The following is a 19,760-nucleotide window of genomic DNA, read 5'->3' on the forward strand; positions in this document are numbered from 1 at the left end:
ATTGCAGGCTTGTTTCTCAACTTCACAACTACCTGGTAATTTCAGATGAGAGAATTAGTTCTCACAACAACAAATTTCAGGCATTCAAGATGACACTGCTAACTCAGCACACAACTCAGGCATTCACAGCAGCAAATTTCAGAGTTCAGTTGGTACAAAACCAAGATGACAATGACCCAATGACCAATATGCAGTAGCAGTTAAGATGATGTAGTAGCAGATAAACAAAAGAAATATGCAGCTAACTACAGACAGACAACTGCAGCTAACACAGGGTGCTAAGTTGCAATTACAGAAGTGCAGAAAATTGAAAATATGCAGTGAAGCTGACTTATGACTGAGGAAAAAGATGAAAATATGCAGTGATGCAGGACAAGATGCATCTAAGATGCTAGAAAAGTAATGAGGCAGTGAAGGTATGAAAGATGCAAGCTAGAATGAAGCAAGCTAGAATGAAGCAAGCTAACAGCAGGCAAGTGCAAGAAGTTATGCTAGATGAAACACTAAACAGAATGCAGTGAAGGAAGTGCAAAGTATGCAGTGCAGCAAGGTAGCAAGAGGGGTAGTTCAGCAGCCACAGCAGCAGTCTTGGCCTGGCACAAGCAGGAGCACCACAGCAGCACAATCACAACATCTCAGCAGGAGAGCAGGAGTACAGCAAGCACAGGAGCACCATCAGCAATAGCAGCAGCAGATCCACAGCAACAGCAGCACCACAAGTTCAGCAACACCACAAGTCACCTGCTGGCTCAAAGAAGAGATGATCAGTCTCTTTGAAGCAAATGGGTGGAGCAAAGAAACAATGAGGGATAACAGCAATGATATGCAAACCAAGATGCAGTATGCAAGATGCTGATGCAAGTTACACTAAGATGCAATATGCTGATGCAATACAAAACACTTAAGTTACACTAAGATGCTGAAAAAACTAAGTTACAGGGAAGTAACAACTTCAACCACACAGCAGCCAAGTCCCCGGCAACGGCGCCAAAAACTTGGTGGCTCTCTAAAAGAGTCACAGAAATGATACCTGCAAGTGCACAGGGTCTGTTGTAGTGAGTGTGCAAGGAAGGGTCGAACCACAGAGACTTGGGTGTGAATTGAAGTAATGAAGCAAGTGACAGTTAACAAGAAAAATCAGTGGCAGTGAACAAGAACAGTGAAACAAAGACAAACAAACCAAGGTTGTTAGCCAAGGGCAGTGGTAAAGAAACAAAGGCAGGTCTTCCAACTATGTTCTTGTCCCTTGTTAGTTATCAGTCAGCTTCTAGGCTTTCTGAATAACTAGATGACATTTGTGGTTCAAAGCCAGCTGTTCATCTAAGGGTTGGTCTAGAAAGGAGGCTAAAGGCACTAAGATGAATTCTAAACCTTGTGGTAGTTGGGGCTCTCACACTGCAACTACCCGCAGAGAAGCTTGCTTAGTGTTTAACAACCTATAAGGATATTCAATCCTAGACAATTCAAGCACAACAATATCAGAGCATGGATAGGATAAAAACAATTGAAGTTTACAACATCATTTAAAATAAAAACTAACCCTTGAGGCACTGGCTATTCCAGTCCTCTTGGGTGAAGCACTGGCTAGTCCAGGCATGGTTTCTACAACACCCATAACATCTATTTATACCCAAGATACAAAATTAGGGTTCTTACAAATATTCCCCAAATCCCCAAAAATTAGTGTTTTGATTTTTTTACTCACCAACTGTGATGAGACGAATCAATCGTCTACCCATGCTTCTTCTCCTTTCTCTGCTCCATCTCCATGCTCTAGCTGCTTGTCTAGATGTCCTCTGCCTATCAACCTAATTCATTGATTTCAAAACCCTAACAGAGAGAGGGTGTGTGAAATCATTGAAATAGGTAGCATAGGGTGATGGGTTTTAGTGGTTGGTGATATAGGGTGGCTACGGTGGCTGGTGAAGGTGGTGGCAGAGATGAAGGTGGCGATGGAAGGGCGTGGTGGTAATGGAGATGGCAGAGTTTTCTCTACAGACGGAGTGGAGGAGAAGAACTCGATGTTTGGGAAGAAGGGTGTGTTTGGTTTAGGTCGATGGGTTCGATGGCTAGGGTGTTGAGCGGAATCATCTGAAGTTGATGCGCAACGAGGAGATCCGTTGGATAATCACTTACTAATTGAATCGAACGGCACGATGTAAACAAGCTCTGAGCGACCGTTGGATTAAGTGATACAACGAAGCTGACGGCTACAGATGGAGTTAGGTGTTGTAGTGTTAGACAGGAGCTTCAGACTTTGATGTACTGGCGATGTTGCGACCGTAGGATGCTGAAATGATCCAATCTGACGGCTAGAAAGGGAAACGGGTATGGATATAGGAAATGGATTTGGTTGAGGGTTTTGGGCCTTGGGTATGCCAAGCCCATATCTTCTTTAAGAACAATTCTTCCTCTTCAAGCCCAGTTCTATCCTTTTGGTCTTGCGCACAACATTCTTCGCGGCTTCCTTGTGTGATTCCTCTTGGCATCCACCACTTTTCTGCTCTTTTTGCTCCGTAATTCATCCAAGCTTTATTTAGTACCTAAAAATACAAAATTAATTAATAAAAATATTTATTCTTGAAAAAAATGAAAATACAGAATATGGGATAAAATGTAGAATTAATGCACAAAATATGAGTTAAATGCCAAGAAAAATATATAGAAATATGCACTTTTTAGCACTCATCACATGCCTATGGCTAGGGTTTGCACCAATAATAGAAGAGCGAACAGAAAGAAGAAACACGGAGATATGTACTTGGAATATGTTCACCTGCTTTATTGCTACCACTCTGCCGTTAGCACCACGACATGGAAACAAAGCCAATAATACGAGGTAAAGAGGATAGGTGACGCCTTTCATAGACATATAAATTTTTGGAGTTCGAATGGAGGAAGGTTTATCGTTTGGGGCTATACACGGAAAGAGGTAGCCGGACCCGCACTGGAAAAGCTCCATGGCGCCAACAGTCCGCGGCCAAGCTAGCGCCAACGAATCGCATCCCAGCTAGCACCACGACCGACGCCAACATACCACTCCTAGCACCAAAAATCCACGTCATATCCAGCAGCCGTCTCTGCCATTCCATGATCCAGCCAGCGCCATATTTCCGTTCCACAGCCAGCCAAAGTCCAGCGCCATCTTCTCCGCTCCACAGCCAACCAAAGCAGCGCCATCCTCACTCTTCGAAACAGCGTCATGGCTCCAGCATTCCGTGATCAAAACCGCGTCATCTCTGCACGTTATACCTCCGATAACCAGATCCAGAGCCGCTTCCGCCGCCCCCAACGTTTCTTCAAGTATGATGGCTCCAACCGTCACCAAAGCTGCTGCTACTCCACCATCAGGACGAGAGACTGGAGGAGTCAGAAGAAGCCGACCTCCTTTTACCAATGTTGATTTGATGGAAAGACAAAAGGTTCTCGTAAGGCTCAGATAGACGTGGCTATAACTCGGAAAGAGATACCTATTTTCCTCAAGACACTTACGGAGCGGCCACCATAAGAGTCACGTCAACCCAAGAGGGAGATGACAAGGAATACTTTTAACATCCGGCGCAAGCACTTCAGAAGGACGTGCGTTTATAGATGAAGAGGCTGGCGTTGGTCTTGAACGCCCAATAGAAGGGAATCAACAATCCAATTTCATCACACGTAAAGATCAGGAACGACTTCTCCAAAATCGAAGCAAAGGAAATCAGCGACCCTCCTGAGTTCACAAAGACTCTCTTTCCGTCAGGAGCTGCATGATTTCTGGGGACTTCGCCCATAAAATCGTGCAGTCTATAATGAAACATTTATGTGAGATTCCATATTTCTCCAAGGCGCAACATCAAGATGTATTTGCATCCCTCAACCGCACTACATCAGGAAAGCAGCAATCTTCTGCCAGGGAAGTTGTTCCCGAACCCCAACTTCTCCTGGAAATCACGATTGATAGATGGAACTGGGGACTCCTAACCACTGTTCACCTGAAGGATGTCGAGTTTGACAGAACACTGAGTGACGCGGTCTCCGACTTCAACATTGTAACCGTCAAGGCTCTGAGAGTTGCAAGGCTCCGCTTCAACGTTCTCTCCAGAAGTGGCTCCGCTTCAACATCCTTTAGCAGCGGCTCCGCTTCAACGTTCTCTCCAGCAGCCGCTCCGCTTCAACGTCCTCCAGCAGCGGCTCCGCTTCAACGTTCGTTCCAGCAGCCGCTCCGCTTCGACGCTTGCTCCAGCAGCCGCTCTGCTTCAGCGTTCTCTCCATAAGCTGCTCCAGAATCCGAAACCGAAGCTTCAACGTTTTGCTCCATAAAGTTTCAACGTCCTCTCCAAGAGACGAAGCCGCTTCAACGTCTCCTTCTTTCCAAGGATCTTGTTGTAGCCGCCATTCCTTCTTTCCAAGGATCATGTCGTAGCCGCCGCTCTCTCTTGCCGAGGATCGTGTCGTAGCCGCCACTTCTTCCTGCCAAGGGTCGTGCCACCACACTCCCCATGTCAAGGATCATGATCGCAACCATCCAATCTTCGTAGTCGTGGCCACCTTTTGATCCATCCCTCCAAGGCTCGTAGTCACGGACAGTTCGCTCGCTTACGCATCCAGCCAATCCTTTTACTTCCATGGATGCCCATACAATTCCATCCAACCTACTTTGTTCCCACGACAATGTAGTCTCTTCCGATTACATCTGCTACCAAGAACTGTTGCCGCTCATTTGTTGATACCAACCAGAGCTTCACCGCAGCAGCAATCACCGTAAAGGTAACCCGTACTCCTCCATATTTTAGTTTCACGTGGAAGAAGTAACAAAATCACCAGTACGAACGCACGATGGTGATATCTTTATCATGGTCAACCCACTGACCATACAAGATGGAAACATGTAAACCATACTTGGGGACTGAGGATCTACATGGAATCCCTTCACTGTCAAAGCTGTGAAGACACAATCAACCGAAAGGTCATAGCCACAACAAGGTCATCTACTCTTCAAGGGTGTAGCACAAGAATATCATCATCTCTCTGTCTAGAAGACGCCTTCAACACTTTACGAGGCCGCGGTGGATCCCAAGACTTCTCAGAGGAAAACAACTTCAGAAACTAAAGAAAAATGCGACTGGGGACTGTTCATCGCAGTCCATCCCGACGACCATCAAAGACTCATGAGATAACTCCAGAGACACTGCTGAAACATTTTCTTGAAGAAACAGAGGGAGCCACGATAAACAACATAACTCTCTCATTCCTACCTCTTCGCTATCCAGAATATTTCGCCCATGTGATATCCTGAGCATCCCAGCGTCCCATCCAGAAGGTACAATAAGCTTGTATCAAATCCCGTGGAACATGGATTCAAGGCGATGCAATGAAAGTAGGCTACACATGGGGACTACCAGCATGGAACGCTTTCACTCCCCTCAACCTAGTTATTTCTGATTTCAACATCATCACTGCCGAAGTTTTACGAGCCGCAGGAATTTCTCAACATGAAGCTGCACATGTGCATCGAAGACTCCAAAAGCACGCCACAAAGATACGTTCACATATTTGGCCATGCCATCGGATCTGACAGAAATATAACTGGGGACTGCTCACCGCATCCCATTCCATACGATAGTCCAAGATTCAGAAGCTGGTTTGAAGGATGCCTCTTGGAACAAAGTCCTTGAAGACTTGATAGCATCACATTGGCAACAGAATGTCTCCCAACTCATCTAATAAAGTAAATAGTCTCCTCGTGAGCGTCCAGTACAGGTGTGCAAGACCCAACTTAGTAATCAGCCAAAGGAAAATATCATGCCATATAAGTGTTAGATATTCTATCTGTGCCGAGGTAGCTCATGTGGCTTGGACAGATTGCGGGTCACCCACGTATCATGAAGTTATCGGTAAAGGCTAGATGAGCTGCCGTTATACCAACCCTCCATCAAACTCTTAGCCGGATACTCGTACTCTACTATGAGAAAATGAGCGATAAACTTTGCATCACGACCTAAAGGCAAGACCGACGAGACCCGGGAAGGAAACCCGATTGGGAGTCAGAGGATCCATAGTACCTGCAGCCTCCCGCACTTGATATTCATCATTTTAGAAAGCGGACAAATCTTTCCATTGGTAAGGAAAGTCACTTGGCAAATGGAAAGGTATATGATTAGGTATTTTCTCTGAAATCTACACCCTAGATGAAATTGTAGCTTTATATGCAGTCTTGTTCGGGCACTTTGCAGAAGTCTCTTTTTTACTCATGTCACCTTTCACTTTCACTTCTGTCTTCTTAGGACAAACCCTTGCTTTTTCTTTTGGGTTTTTGATGGGGATGCATTTTTCTCACTTGAAACAACAACTTTAGAAACCTTAGAAGCTACAACCTCTACTGATTGAACAGTCTTCTCCGTCGCTACCTTACTGCCACTACCAACACTATATTGAGGACCAACTTTTGTTGTACTCATGCGAACTGAGTCCTTAAGATATTCTCTTTGATTCTCGCAAGTTGCAATCTCCACTGATTGTGGCTGAGATGCTTCCTGAATTTTCTCAAGAACTTCGTCATTCTTCTTAGTTGTCCATCCTGGTTTGAGCTTTTGAGTGCAGTTTTTAGAAGAATGACCAAAGACTTTACACAAATCACACTTGGGAGGTTTCCAATGATATTCAACCGACATCTCCAAGGCAATATTTTCATCAATCATTAAAAGTATGCTCACAAGATAGTTGAAATCTACAATGCAGACCCTAGCATAAGATAATCTAGTCCTATTTAGGATGAAGTCATCAGCAAGAATAGGTTTTCCTAGGAAACTAGAGATTAAGCTAGCTTAACCCTTCATTGTCCCACATGTGCAGAGGGACATTATAAATCAACACCCAAATGGGTATGGTTCTAATGCTAGCAATTGTAGATTCAATCAAACTAGACCAAGGCCTCACTGTGAAAAGACATTTAGAAATGTAAAAAGAACCTAATTCTACTATTTTTCTACAATCCTCATCTTCCTTGAATTCAAATATAAAAGCACAATTACTGTGTAATTTTATATTCACTTCGTTCTTGAGACTCCAGAGCTTGGTTGCAGTATCCTTGACTACTGAAAAGATAGTCTTTTACCCACGCAAAAGCCAACAACGTAATCCTCACATCATTTGATTCCTGAAGGAAAATATCATGCTGCATAATCCAGTACCTTCTTACCATTTAACTCAGCTGAAGGAAAGAATTTCATTGTAGGTTGAGGTGGAATAGGCTTGGTAGCTGGAAACAAAGTTCTCTAATTTTCAGAAGAACCGTCATCTCCATTTGAAACATTACCCTCAACTATTTTCACGTGAGGAATAATCTCTAGCTTGTTAACACCATCATCACTACCGTGTTGATTACTTTTAGGGTTTTGATCTTTAATACCAGGATCAATAGTATGTCCAGGGTTAATCTTCCGACCATCACTGCCATTTGAATCTATAAGAGGTGAAAAATCATCAAACCCCAAGCTAGGTTCAACCTCTACCATTGTTGTTGATAAAGATAAAAAAGACTCCTCCAAAATCGAATCAAACCCAAAATTTCTTCCTCATACTTGTAGATCGCTGAAAGAGAAAGAGAACACACTAAAAATCAAGGGATTTGGTAGAGAAAAGAGGGAAAAAATCTAAGATCTAAGTTTTGAAGAAAAAAATCGCCTGTTTTTCTCTCTTGTATAGCATTAGTTAATAGTGGCATGTTTGAACCATCGGTACTAGGTATATGAGTTGCCTGAGGTATCAGAGTATGTGAATTATCAAGTATAGATGGATGTGCAATATTAGTGTGTGGTAATGTGAGATGATCAGTGAGATGACCATGATCAGCGCCGCTATCAAATATGGATGAATATGCAACATTAATGTGTGTCAATGTGAAATGATAAGTAAAGTGACCATTATCAGTGCAACTACCAAAAATGGATAGGTGTGCGACACTAGATGAGCAGTATTTTTATAAGAAAAAACAGTCTACCCGAAAACTACATCACGAGAAACAAGAATGGTTTTGCTTTCAAGGTCATACTAGATTTTGTGTCCGTGCTACGCACCGGGCGTGCCCGATAATCATTCACTATCATTTTTTTTATTTTTAACTAAAAGTAGCACCGGGCGGTCCGATAACCATCCACTATCATTTTTTTTATTTTTAGCCATACTTTTGGTTAGGTGTGATTAGCTTCGCCTCGTCCTGTCGTGCATTTTATCTGGTGTCGCTGGGCTCCGTCCCACTCCGTCGCGATGCATTTATTATTTGGTGTGGTTCGGCTTTGTCTTGCCTCGTACCGATGCATGCTTAAGATTTTTTATTTGATGTGCATTCTTGGCTCGGCTACGCCTCGCCCCGTCCCAATCCATGCTTAGGATTTTTTATTTGGTGTGCCTCGACTTAGGATAGCGGCGTAGGATAACTCTAAATGGTCCGGCTCAGTACTAAGAAACCATAAAGGAGATACTAACGAATGAAGATTGTGATCAAGAAAAAAACTGACAAAGTGCCTCATTTGAGTGTGATCTGAAAAGGATCATTATAGGTTCAGTTCCAAGTTGAACTGTCGCTGGTGCCTGTTGCTCCCAGGTAAGTTATTCCCAACAGAAATTTTTGTGAATCATCACAGCAACATATGTAGGTAAAACATTGCGTAATTTACCAAAATAAGACGTTGTAGAAACAAAAACTATTTAACAGCAATATAAATGGAAGAATATCAACAAAATGATGGAAAATTATTAAATCTAAGGGTGATAAGGACTATCTGAATCTTCTTTGTTCAGGCATTCATATATGAGCCTGAATCCCTGACATCCATCTTCAATGAAGCCCATTGGTGGAGCAAAAGAACCAAAACGATGAGGGTTGCACCGATTTGTACCTTACCATTGCTTTACATGTTTAATGAGATTACCAAGTCAATCTGCTGCGCACACTATCTTTTTGAAACTAAATTGGATATCTCGACTTGCGAACCCAAGTGTCGGCTTAGCCATGTAAGTCTAAGTTAGAAACATAGCAAACAAGTTAAATACTGATGTACAATGCATTCCATATATAATGAACTCGTTAATTTCATGCGTACAGATAACTGAGTAAAATTATGTAGACCATATCACATTCTCTAGAATAAGAATGTGGCATATTAGGAACCCACAATCGGGGATATCAAAGGAAAAATTACGGTTTAGTCCAAAAGTCAGTCCAAAAATACAATTTAGTCCATCTCGAGTCAACTAGGTACAAATTAGTCCAAATATGGGAAAGTACACTAATAATCTTATCATTTACAATTTAGTCCAAATATTTGCATTTTAGTCCACAGTGACTTATGATGATGTCATCAATTTTGATTAACATAAAAACAATTAAAAAACAATTTATCTTTTGAAACGTTTGTCCAAAATTCGCAAACTTTATATATTCGGAAAGCTCTTTCCGAGAGCTATAAAAAGAGTACCTATACGACTATATAATTCTCATTTTTAATTTTTTTTTAATTTACACTAATGTATAACCATGTAGACATCTGCAAAAATCCAGAAAATCCAACATCCTTGGTAGCCAACAACCACTCTAGTCTACACAGACTAACAAAACTATCAACCACGCCAAGCTCTAGTAATAGCCGGATTTGTAAAGGTTGGTTTAGCAGTTAACCTGTATCAAGGACAAAACAATAAAACATAAGAATTCGCAGCTTGAAAAAGAAGTGATTAACCTTGCACCAACAACCACATAAGAGACAAAGCAAGAAAATGAATAAAGTAAAAAGTTAATCAGTTACTGACTTAATCCCTTTGGGCCTAATCGCACAAACTTAATATGGCTTCAAAACATCCCAGTATTGTGATTTACTAAACAATCGCAATTCTAATACTTACACAGAATATGCAATATATCCACGAAACGGGACAACGGTGTACAACTATGCACACATCTACAAAAACATAGAAATCCAACATACATACCCATAGAACAGTCCATATATCAATGAGACGGGACAATGATATACAACAGTGTACACATCTATAAAAAAATACAAAATCCAACATCCATACCCATAGAACATGTTGTATATCCAGAAGACGTGACAATGATGTACAACTATGTACACATCTACAAAAACATATATAATCCAACATCCATACATATTAGAACAACCGTTAAGTAGTAACGACATTAAGAAACCGAACATGCTCACCTAAAGAAGTTCTGATTCAGTTAAGTACAAGAAAATATTTTCATATCCAACTTCTAATGAAAGAAGTTTCTTTCAATCAAAACATGCGTACAACTATGTACACGTTAATATTCAACAGGTGTACAACCATATACACATTAACAATCGACAGGTGTACAACTATGTACACATTAAGATGCCCCTACAACTATCACATGCCAGCTAACAATAAAAGTGACACTTGGTGGGGAAAAACTAACCTTGTTGCTGAACTCCGCCCATGAAGTCTCATTAATCCTCCATGAATCAAGATAGCTTCTACTCTTTGCATCTGTGATAAGCTTGTCTTCCCTAAAGTTAGATCCAATATTTTTCTTCCGCAACGTTTTCTCTACATTTTGGGGCCCCACAAGGTCTCACTTTCATTCCTCATATCTAGGATCAGACTTTAAAAGTTGTTTAGAAGTAGTCCAGGAAGTAAAAACAGTCTTCCCGCCTCCACTCACTTGATCACTTGCTTCTGCAATTAACTTATGAAAGCGGCCAACAAAGCTTGAAGATTGGGGAGCATAACCCTGGAAATTTCAAACACATTTTTACGTTGTAAAATCATCTAAAGTTTCACCTGCAGCAGCATCTTGCACAAAAAATATCCAACAACTTATATACATAACGTCTATGTGAGTTCCTTGACGGGGCAGAAAGCTCTTTACTAGTGTTTTCGTCCCATAAATATGTATGACCAGTAGTAGGCCAGAAAAAAGAAAGCATGACATTATTCACACTCTGAATTGGATCTATAAAGGGTGCATTATGATGTCACATGTAATTTCTGTCACATGTGTACAACAATGTACACTTATATTATAAGTGTACTAATATGTATACATGTAATTTTTGTCGTAACTAATAGTCAGGGACTCATAGCATCACTGCTTCGTCCAAGAAATGAAAAAGATTGTTCACTAAAATTTGATTAAGAGTCTTAGAGTGAGATATTGTGCACACATGTAATTTTTGTCATATGTGTACAACAATGCACACTTAAATCATAGGTGTACCAATATGTACACATTTAATTTCTATCATACCAACAATCCGTGACTCTTCACTTGTAGACGTAGTTGAGCACTAATCAAGTTATACATGATTTTCTAAACCGATTTAAGTGACACTTTATTTTGTTGTTAACAAATACAAAACTTAGGTACATGATTAGAATGTCATGTGATATTTGTCACAATGGGAAATAACAATTTGAATTCCACTCACCAAAAGCAGATCTTGAGAAGTTCATCAAGGTTAGGATCAGATGATAGCTACTAGGAGACCATTATGGATATTCATCTCAATTGATTTAGCTTGCTAAATCGATAGAATTATAACCCCACACATGAGGTGAAGTTACCAAGGACGTAAAGGAAAAAAAATATATCGCTTAGTGCTAAATCTCATCTTTACATGGGAAGAATTACTTGATAAAATTAATTCCTTAGGTTGCTCAACGTAGAACCAAAATAATTCATAAGTCCCATTTTTCTTTTTGATTTCTTTTGATCAACATTCACTTCAAAAAATAAATCATCAAAAAGATGAACTGGAAATTAAATAAAATTATATCTGAAAACCTAATAACAACTAGAAATTAATGCATACATAAGATTATGCGATCTATATCCATCATCTTGATTTCTTTCACATGTGCACAACAATGTACACCTGTATTAAAAAGTGCACAACATTGTCCACTTGTATTACAGGTGCGTTATTATGTACACATGTATTTTCTATCACATGTGTACAACAATGTACACTTATATTATAAATATACTAATATGTACACATGTAATTTCTATCACATGCGTACAACAATGTACACTTATATTATAAATGTACTAATATGTACACATGTAATTTCTATCATAACCAAGAGTTAGTGACTCATACTGATTCGACATCAAAGAAACGAAAAAGGATTGTTCACTAAAATTTCATCAAGAGTCCTAAAGTGGGCTATTATGTACACATGTCACTTCTGTCACATGTGTACAACAATGTGCACTTATATTATAGGTGTACAAATACGTACACATGTCATTTCTGTCACAACAAACAGTCAGTGACTCTTCAATAATAGTTAAGCACCAATCCAGGAATATATGATTTGATAAATCAATACAAGTGGCTCTTTATTTTGTATGCATACAAATGATAAGTCAAGACCATAAGGTATCCCATATGACCAAATCTCCAAACCTACATTACTAACAGCAGTTTCCGATCTAGTATGCATAGTAATAATAAAAAGAGCGGCTTTCCAAACACCAGTAGTGGCTCAAGAAAGAAATCCAACATTTGGAAGTGAAGGATTGAATTTTACTAACCTGCTACTGTATATTTTTAAGAGAGTCTTCACCGCCCAATTAAACTGTAACAAAGACAGCAAGTAAGTGAAATGCAGAAACTATCCAAATTACAACAGTAGATAGAATGACGATCAAAGAAGAGATTGCAGTCGCCAACATTAGTAGACTATTATACATTATCCTTTTGATCTCATGGATGCAAATCAGCAAGTCAAACCAACCTCTTGTATTTTCTAAAATCATTTTCACATTTTCTCTGAACCTACTTAATCTTTACAATATCTTATGGATTGTTTTAAAAGCTCAATCTTTGTTAAAAGAAATCTGCCATGGCTGCTGATTTATTTTTATTTTATTTTCCCAACGGCTGCTGCTCTAGCTAGGGAAGATGTATCGACCTCGAAGAAGATATCATAAAATGATGTCTCTGTTAATGAGGGATCCAAAGTCCAAACTGAGAACAACAAAAAAAATCCAATAGCAACTTCATAAAACTGAAACGAGAAATAGTTTTAAGGACAAAAAACATCAAAGCAAGAAGAGATCATAAAATGCACTGATAAAGATTAAAAAAATGCAAATGACATGAATCCCTTGGTCACTTATGAAAGCTTGACGCGATAACTAAACAAATGTTTAATGAAACCCTTCCAAAAGTTAATTAAACTTAAAGTAATTGCAACGAGTGGAAAGAAATATTTTTACTGGAGTAATGGAGATTAGAACTGTCAAAAGTATAAGCTCCCGGTTTAAAACATAAGGCGTTATCATCAGCATTAAAAATCCAATGCATACCATATTCTCCTTTAATACTAGTTTAAAACATAAGATGAAATCATCAGCAAAAAAAACCAATGCATAACATATGTATTTTCCCTTGATACTACTAGTCCAATGATGATGTATTTAAGATTCCCATTTGGTACCTTATATTTTGTGATACGAGAACTGAGATATGTCAAATTTAATTAGCATATGCTCATGGAGGATACAAGAAAAATCCAAAAAGGTCCAAAATAAGAAAAAACTTTCCATTAACAGGAGCATAATCGAGTATATCCTACTGTGATTATAATTATAAATAAGGGCATTCTCTTAGAATTCTAATAGGAACATGTGGTTACTTAGACAAGGTGAAATTCTCTATTGACATGGATTCTTATTGAGCTATAATACTAGATGCAGGGAAGTAATACTACTCTAGATGACCAAATCAAAAAGATGGAAAATAAAGAATCGGTAAAAATGTCAAGCTCAAATAAAAAATTAAAATACAAACATTAAGAGGTTAGGTATGATTTGTGATTACCTGTTCATGTCTAAGATGGGACACATTCAGATGGTTTCCATTAACGGAGAACAAGTGCTTGGAGAGAGATCTCTGCATATATATAGATTATAATGAGATAAGCATAGATCTATCTAATTACTAACTGATAAGAAACTCGAACTGAAATCAAAGTAAAAAATTCTGAAATCGACTTCGAAATCGATAAAATAATAATAGCGATCAACGGTAATTAGGTTTCCAAATCGCTTACCATGATGAAATCTTCAAATTAATTTGATGAATTAAATTTCATCAACTTTTCGCCTCAATTTCAAGTGACGACTATATAGGTTTTTTCAAGATGCATCGAATCGAATGTTTCTTTGATTATCATATTTAGTTTCAGAGATTTCATTTTCATGGAGATGACGAGATTAGGATTCAGATTTTTTTCTTCAGTCGGGAGATCTGTTTAAAATGAAATTAAAAAAAATGGAAATTGTATCACGAGGAAGAAATAGCTTACGGGGTATTTTTGCCATCAAAAAAATTCAGATTTGGACTGAATCGTTCATAAATGGACTAACTCGTTTCAAATTTGACAAATTTGGATCTTTTAGTACCAGGCTTAAGAGGGAAGGACTAAAGCGTCCTAAGCCCACTAACTTTGGGACTAAATGTAAATTTCTACGATATCAAAACTAATGGGGGATATAGCTACATGACAAAAACTGGATCCAAATATCAAATTTGGGTCACCCCTTATGTAATTATTTTTTTAATTCCTAATCTAGTCCTCACTAATCAGGTTTAGTGGTTAATAATAATTAGGAAAATCTTAAGTATTTGGGGATAGACTAATGATGTGTTTTCAAAGTTGTTGTAGGCAGTGATAAAAGGGTTGTTTTAAGACTTTTGAAGGCAATGAATTTTAGACTTAATAAAAATTTAAAAACAAAGAAAACTTATTACGAAATTGACTTCAAGATATTAGAAAACAACCAAGACACTGATTTCACTATTACACATGAATAAATTATGGTAAACAATCAAAAACTCTAATTATCTTTTAAGACTCTTATTTCTTAATTCACAAATAATCTGGAAAATTCTCAAAAATTAATTTTATCCCTAAGCATAGATTATCTAAACAAAGCATAACCTATCTAATTGAATCACAACTAATGAAGAAAATTTTTGCAAACAATTAAAAACTCTGCAAAAGCAGTGATTGAGTGAATTATAAATTATAAATTAGAGAGAATAAATAATTACCAATTATTCATGCGTAAATAGCTTCCTCATTGTCTTGGTTGTGAGAGAATTAGCCGCTCATCATGTTGGAAAACCTCTCAAAGAATTTCATTGATACTCAAAAATGGTTTACAAATGATGAGAATATGAGAAATACAATTTTGTAACAGTTATAAGTGTTACAAACCAGAGAACTAAGACCCACAGTATGTGTCACTGATACTGTTGCTCTAAGACCCACGTTAAGCATCGTTGTCACTGTTGGAAAACGACTGCCTTTGGCAGTCTTTTCTTCGTGTTCTTCAGAAATGCAGTAGCAGAAAATGGCAGCTCTGCAACTTTGGTGTTTAAGCTCTGTGGTGATCTAAAACTCTCCCCAAACTCTCCGTCCGCTTCTCTGCTACCCCAGGATGATATTTATACTCAACAGGCGAAGAAAATCCTGCGTAATAACTCAAAGTAATCTCTCTTTATTCGGCAGTGAAGGGTAATATTCTCGGAATATTTTCTTTCCAAAAATCCTTCTCCTACCCGTCTACTGCTATTGAATCTACCTTATTTACCTCTGACACGCTCCAAACTGTTGCTCGAATCAACAAACATGCTCAGAAATCGTTCAGACTCATGCAATCCCGTGAAATAACTCTCCCATGCACGTACTGCCCTGTTTTGCTTCTCGCGGAATATCCAGCCAAATTGGATCGAACCAAAGGCCCATACCAAGCCTTTTAGGCTATATCACGTCCACCCATGAAGTTTCAGCGATTTAGTCTACCTCTAACCCATCCAAAATCCGATCGAGAAAACTGCCAGGAGTGAACTCTTCTTCCCGCCAAAAAATGAATTTGAAATGAAGAAGAAGGGTTGCCCCCTATCCAGTTCTGGGGTGCGGTTAGCAGCTGCCTAGAAATGGGGTGCCCCTTAGTAATTAGGTTACCCCTTATCCAAAGTGAGGGTCCGTATAGCAAATGTCCTCCGGGGGTGCTCCGAGCAACTTTTCGAGCCGAATTTTCCAACAATATTTATTTCCTAAAAATACATAAAAACACAATATTAGTACAAAAATCGAGTTCCAACAAAACAGACATTGAGGACAATTTAGACACAAAAATGTGTCTATCAAATACCCCCAAACTTATTATTTGCTAGTCCTCGAGCAAAACTAATAAAAAAAACAAAACCGAGTTAATCTCGGGAGGGTTTACCAGAGGTGTACCCACAAAACCATTACTTCTAATTGGTCACAAGTATCCAAAGAGATATGAGGACATACAAATTCTCAACCTATCTCCAAGTAACTAGAATGCCAGAGAAATTAAAGGTGTCAACTCTAAAGCTGACTGAAGAAAAGGGGAGACACATCCGCAACACTGCTAGATAAAGAGATATCCGCTACACAGCTAGATAAACATTGTAAGATGTGTCCGCTGCTTTACAGCTGGATAAGATTAGGAGAGAGATAAAGATGAGAGGGACATCTGCTACACAGCTGGACTAATTACGTGTGATGAGTTAAACCAGTGCTAGAAATATCTTGTGCCAGATTAAAAGCGGACTAACAAAGCAACCAAATGATCTTTCTTCGACTCTCTCATAGTGCTCAGTAGAAACAACGTCTTCTTCGGTCTTCAACTGTTGATGATAAACTATCGAACCTCATAGAACCTTGACAATTAACTCTTCTCTTCGATTTCTTGCTTGACTTAAAAATTTCTACTTCCCTATGGCCTTATTAAAAAAAACTAATTATAGAACAAAAAGAAAGTAATGATTTTTTTTTTCTCATTTTTTTTTCATTTTTTTTTAATTATTTTTTTTTAATTATTTTTTTTTAATTATTTTTTTTATTTTTTTTTGGAAACATACAAGACAAAAAAATTCATGGCTATGAGAGAAGAACTTTAAAACTTGGATCTTCGCAACTTGTGATGTCTTGGTATCATGAATTCCAACAACTTATATCATTTGCTCTTATAACTTCTTGTAACTAAGTCTTCAACTTTGATTTTTGAATTATTATTTTCGATTGTTGCTTCTAAACCTTAAACGTCTTCAACTTTCTTCATAGATTTTGATGTTTCTTCGCTTGTTGATGATGATAAGTTTCTACTGAGAGAGAGTCGTAATCCAGTAACTAAGACTACATTGTGAGGTTGCTTTGTCTTTATGGAATTTCCTGACCTACTTGCCTTTTCATCATGTATGGTTAGGTCCATCACGGTTACCCTCTAAAAGGAACAAGTTCTCTCCTGAATTTCAAGGATCTCAATGTCTTTTTCTCTAATGTCTCAAAAGGTTGTTATCTCTAGCATTCCAATTTCTATCTTTTCGGTGAGAAACAGTATGTAAACTTAGCTAACCGGATACCATGTGACGCTAGAAGTTTCAAAAGTGCAACTAAAAAGTTCTTCCCCACCCCCAAACTTAAATCTAACATTGTCCTCAATGTTTCTAATGAAAGAGCAATACCAAAAGTAAAATAACACGAGGAGAAGTTGGAAAGATAGTACCTGGGTGAAGAAAATCAAAAACTAATATACAACATACAACTCCCTCGATGGTCAATCAAGGGTAAACAGGGTCCTCCAGAGGGACCTCCTCAACATCACCTGTAGGAAAGGGCTCTAAAAAGGGTTTCAATCTCTGACCGTTAACCTTCGAAGAACTACTACCATCCGGTGTATCAATTTCAACAGCTCCATGAGGAAAGACAGTGCGAACAATAAAAGGACCCGTCCACAGAGAACGTAACTTCCCAGGGGTATCATACAGAAGAACTTTTTGACCTGGAGAAAATGACTTCCGTAAAATATTTCTATCATGCACAAGTTTCATTTTGTTCTTATACTCCTTCGCACTATCGTAAGCATCTATACGAAGCTCGTCCAACTCATTGAGCTGGAGTTTCCTATGGGCTCCTGCCTTGTCAAGTGAAAAATTTAGTTGTTTAACATCCCAATAAGCTCTATGTTCTAACTCAACAGGTAAATGACATACCTTTCCATACACAAGCCGATAAGGCGACATTCCAATGGGGGTCTTAAACGCAGTACGGTAAGCCCATAAGGCATCAGTAAGCCTAGATGACCAGTCTTTCCGATTAGGATTAACTGTTTTCTCTAATATACGTTTTATCTCCCTATTGGAAAACTCTACCTGACCACTAGTCTGCGTATGATACGGGGTATCTACCTTATGTGTAATACCATATTTCTTCATCAGAAGCCTAAAAGGTCCATTACAAAAGTGCGACCCTCCATCAGTAATTATAGCTCGCGGTGTACCAAAACGTGTAAGTATATTATTTTTCAAGAACTCAATCACAACCCTATGGTCATTGTTTTTACACGCAACCGCCTCAATCCACTTAGAGACATAGTCTACGGCGACAAGGATGTATAGGTTACCAAAAGAATTAGGAAACGGACCCATAAAGTCAATTCCCCACACATCAAATACCTCAACAACTAAAATAGGGTTCAAGGGCATCATGTTCCTATGGGAAATGGTTCCTAATTTCTGGCAACGCTCACAAGTAACACAGTAACTATGGGAGTCTTTAAACAACGAAGGTCAATAGAATCCACACTGCAATATCTTAGCAGCAGTCTTCTTAGCACTAAAGTGACCCCTACAAGTATGATCATGACAAAAGGAAATAATACTGGACTGGTCACTCTCAGGTATACATCTCCTAATAATCTGGTCTGGACAATACTTAAATAAATAAGGATCATCCCAAAAGAAGTGCTTAACCTCGGCTGAAAACCTAGAAAGATCTTGTTTACCCCAATGTTGGGGAATTCGACCAGTAACAAGATAATTCACTATATTTGCATACCAAGGTGCTTGGGTAACAAAGAACAGTTGTTCATCAGGAAAGCTATCCCTTATAGGAAGGGATTCATCATGGGAATCAACAACTAGCCTAGACAAGTGGTCTGCTACTACATTTTCGGCACCCTTTTTGTCTCTAATGTCTGGATAAAACTCTTGCAACAAAAGTATCCACCTAATCAATCTAGGTTTCGTATCCTTCTTAGAAAAAAGATATTTCAAAGCAGCATGATCAGTATATATGACGATCTTAGAACCTAAGAGATAGGGTCTAAACTTGTCTAAGGCAAACACAATGGCTAACAGTTCCTTCTCGGTAGTGGTATAGTTCAACTAGGCATCATTCAGAGTTTTGCTAGCATAGTAAATCACATGAAGTAATTTGTTTTCTCGCTGACCTAGCACAACACCAATAGCATAATATGAAGCATCACACATGATCTCAAAGGGTAAGTTCCAGTTGGGTGCCTGGACTATGGGGGCGGTAGTGAGTAAAGTCTTAAGCTTCTCAAAAGCCTCTAAACAAGCATCATCAAAGACAAAATTAACATCTTTTGCAAGAAAATTGCAAAGAGGTCTATAAATCAAGCTAAAATCCTTAATGAATCGACGATAAAAACCTGCATTCCCTAAGAATGACCTAATATCTCTTACGGTTTTTGGGACCTGTAAAGTCTTGATAAGGTCAACTTTGGCTTTATCTACCTCTATACCCTTAGAAGATATGATATGCCCTAAGACAATTCCTGATCGAACCATGAAATGACATTTCTCCCAATTAAGCACTAGATTCTTTTCCTTACACCTAGTCAACACTAATGACAAATGATGCAAGCACTCATCGAAAGATGA

This window comes from Papaver somniferum, chromosome 3, assembly GCF_003573695.1.
Source record: "Papaver somniferum cultivar HN1 chromosome 3, ASM357369v1, whole genome shotgun sequence".
NCBI lineage: Eukaryota > Viridiplantae > Streptophyta > Magnoliopsida > Ranunculales > Papaveraceae > Papaver > Papaver somniferum.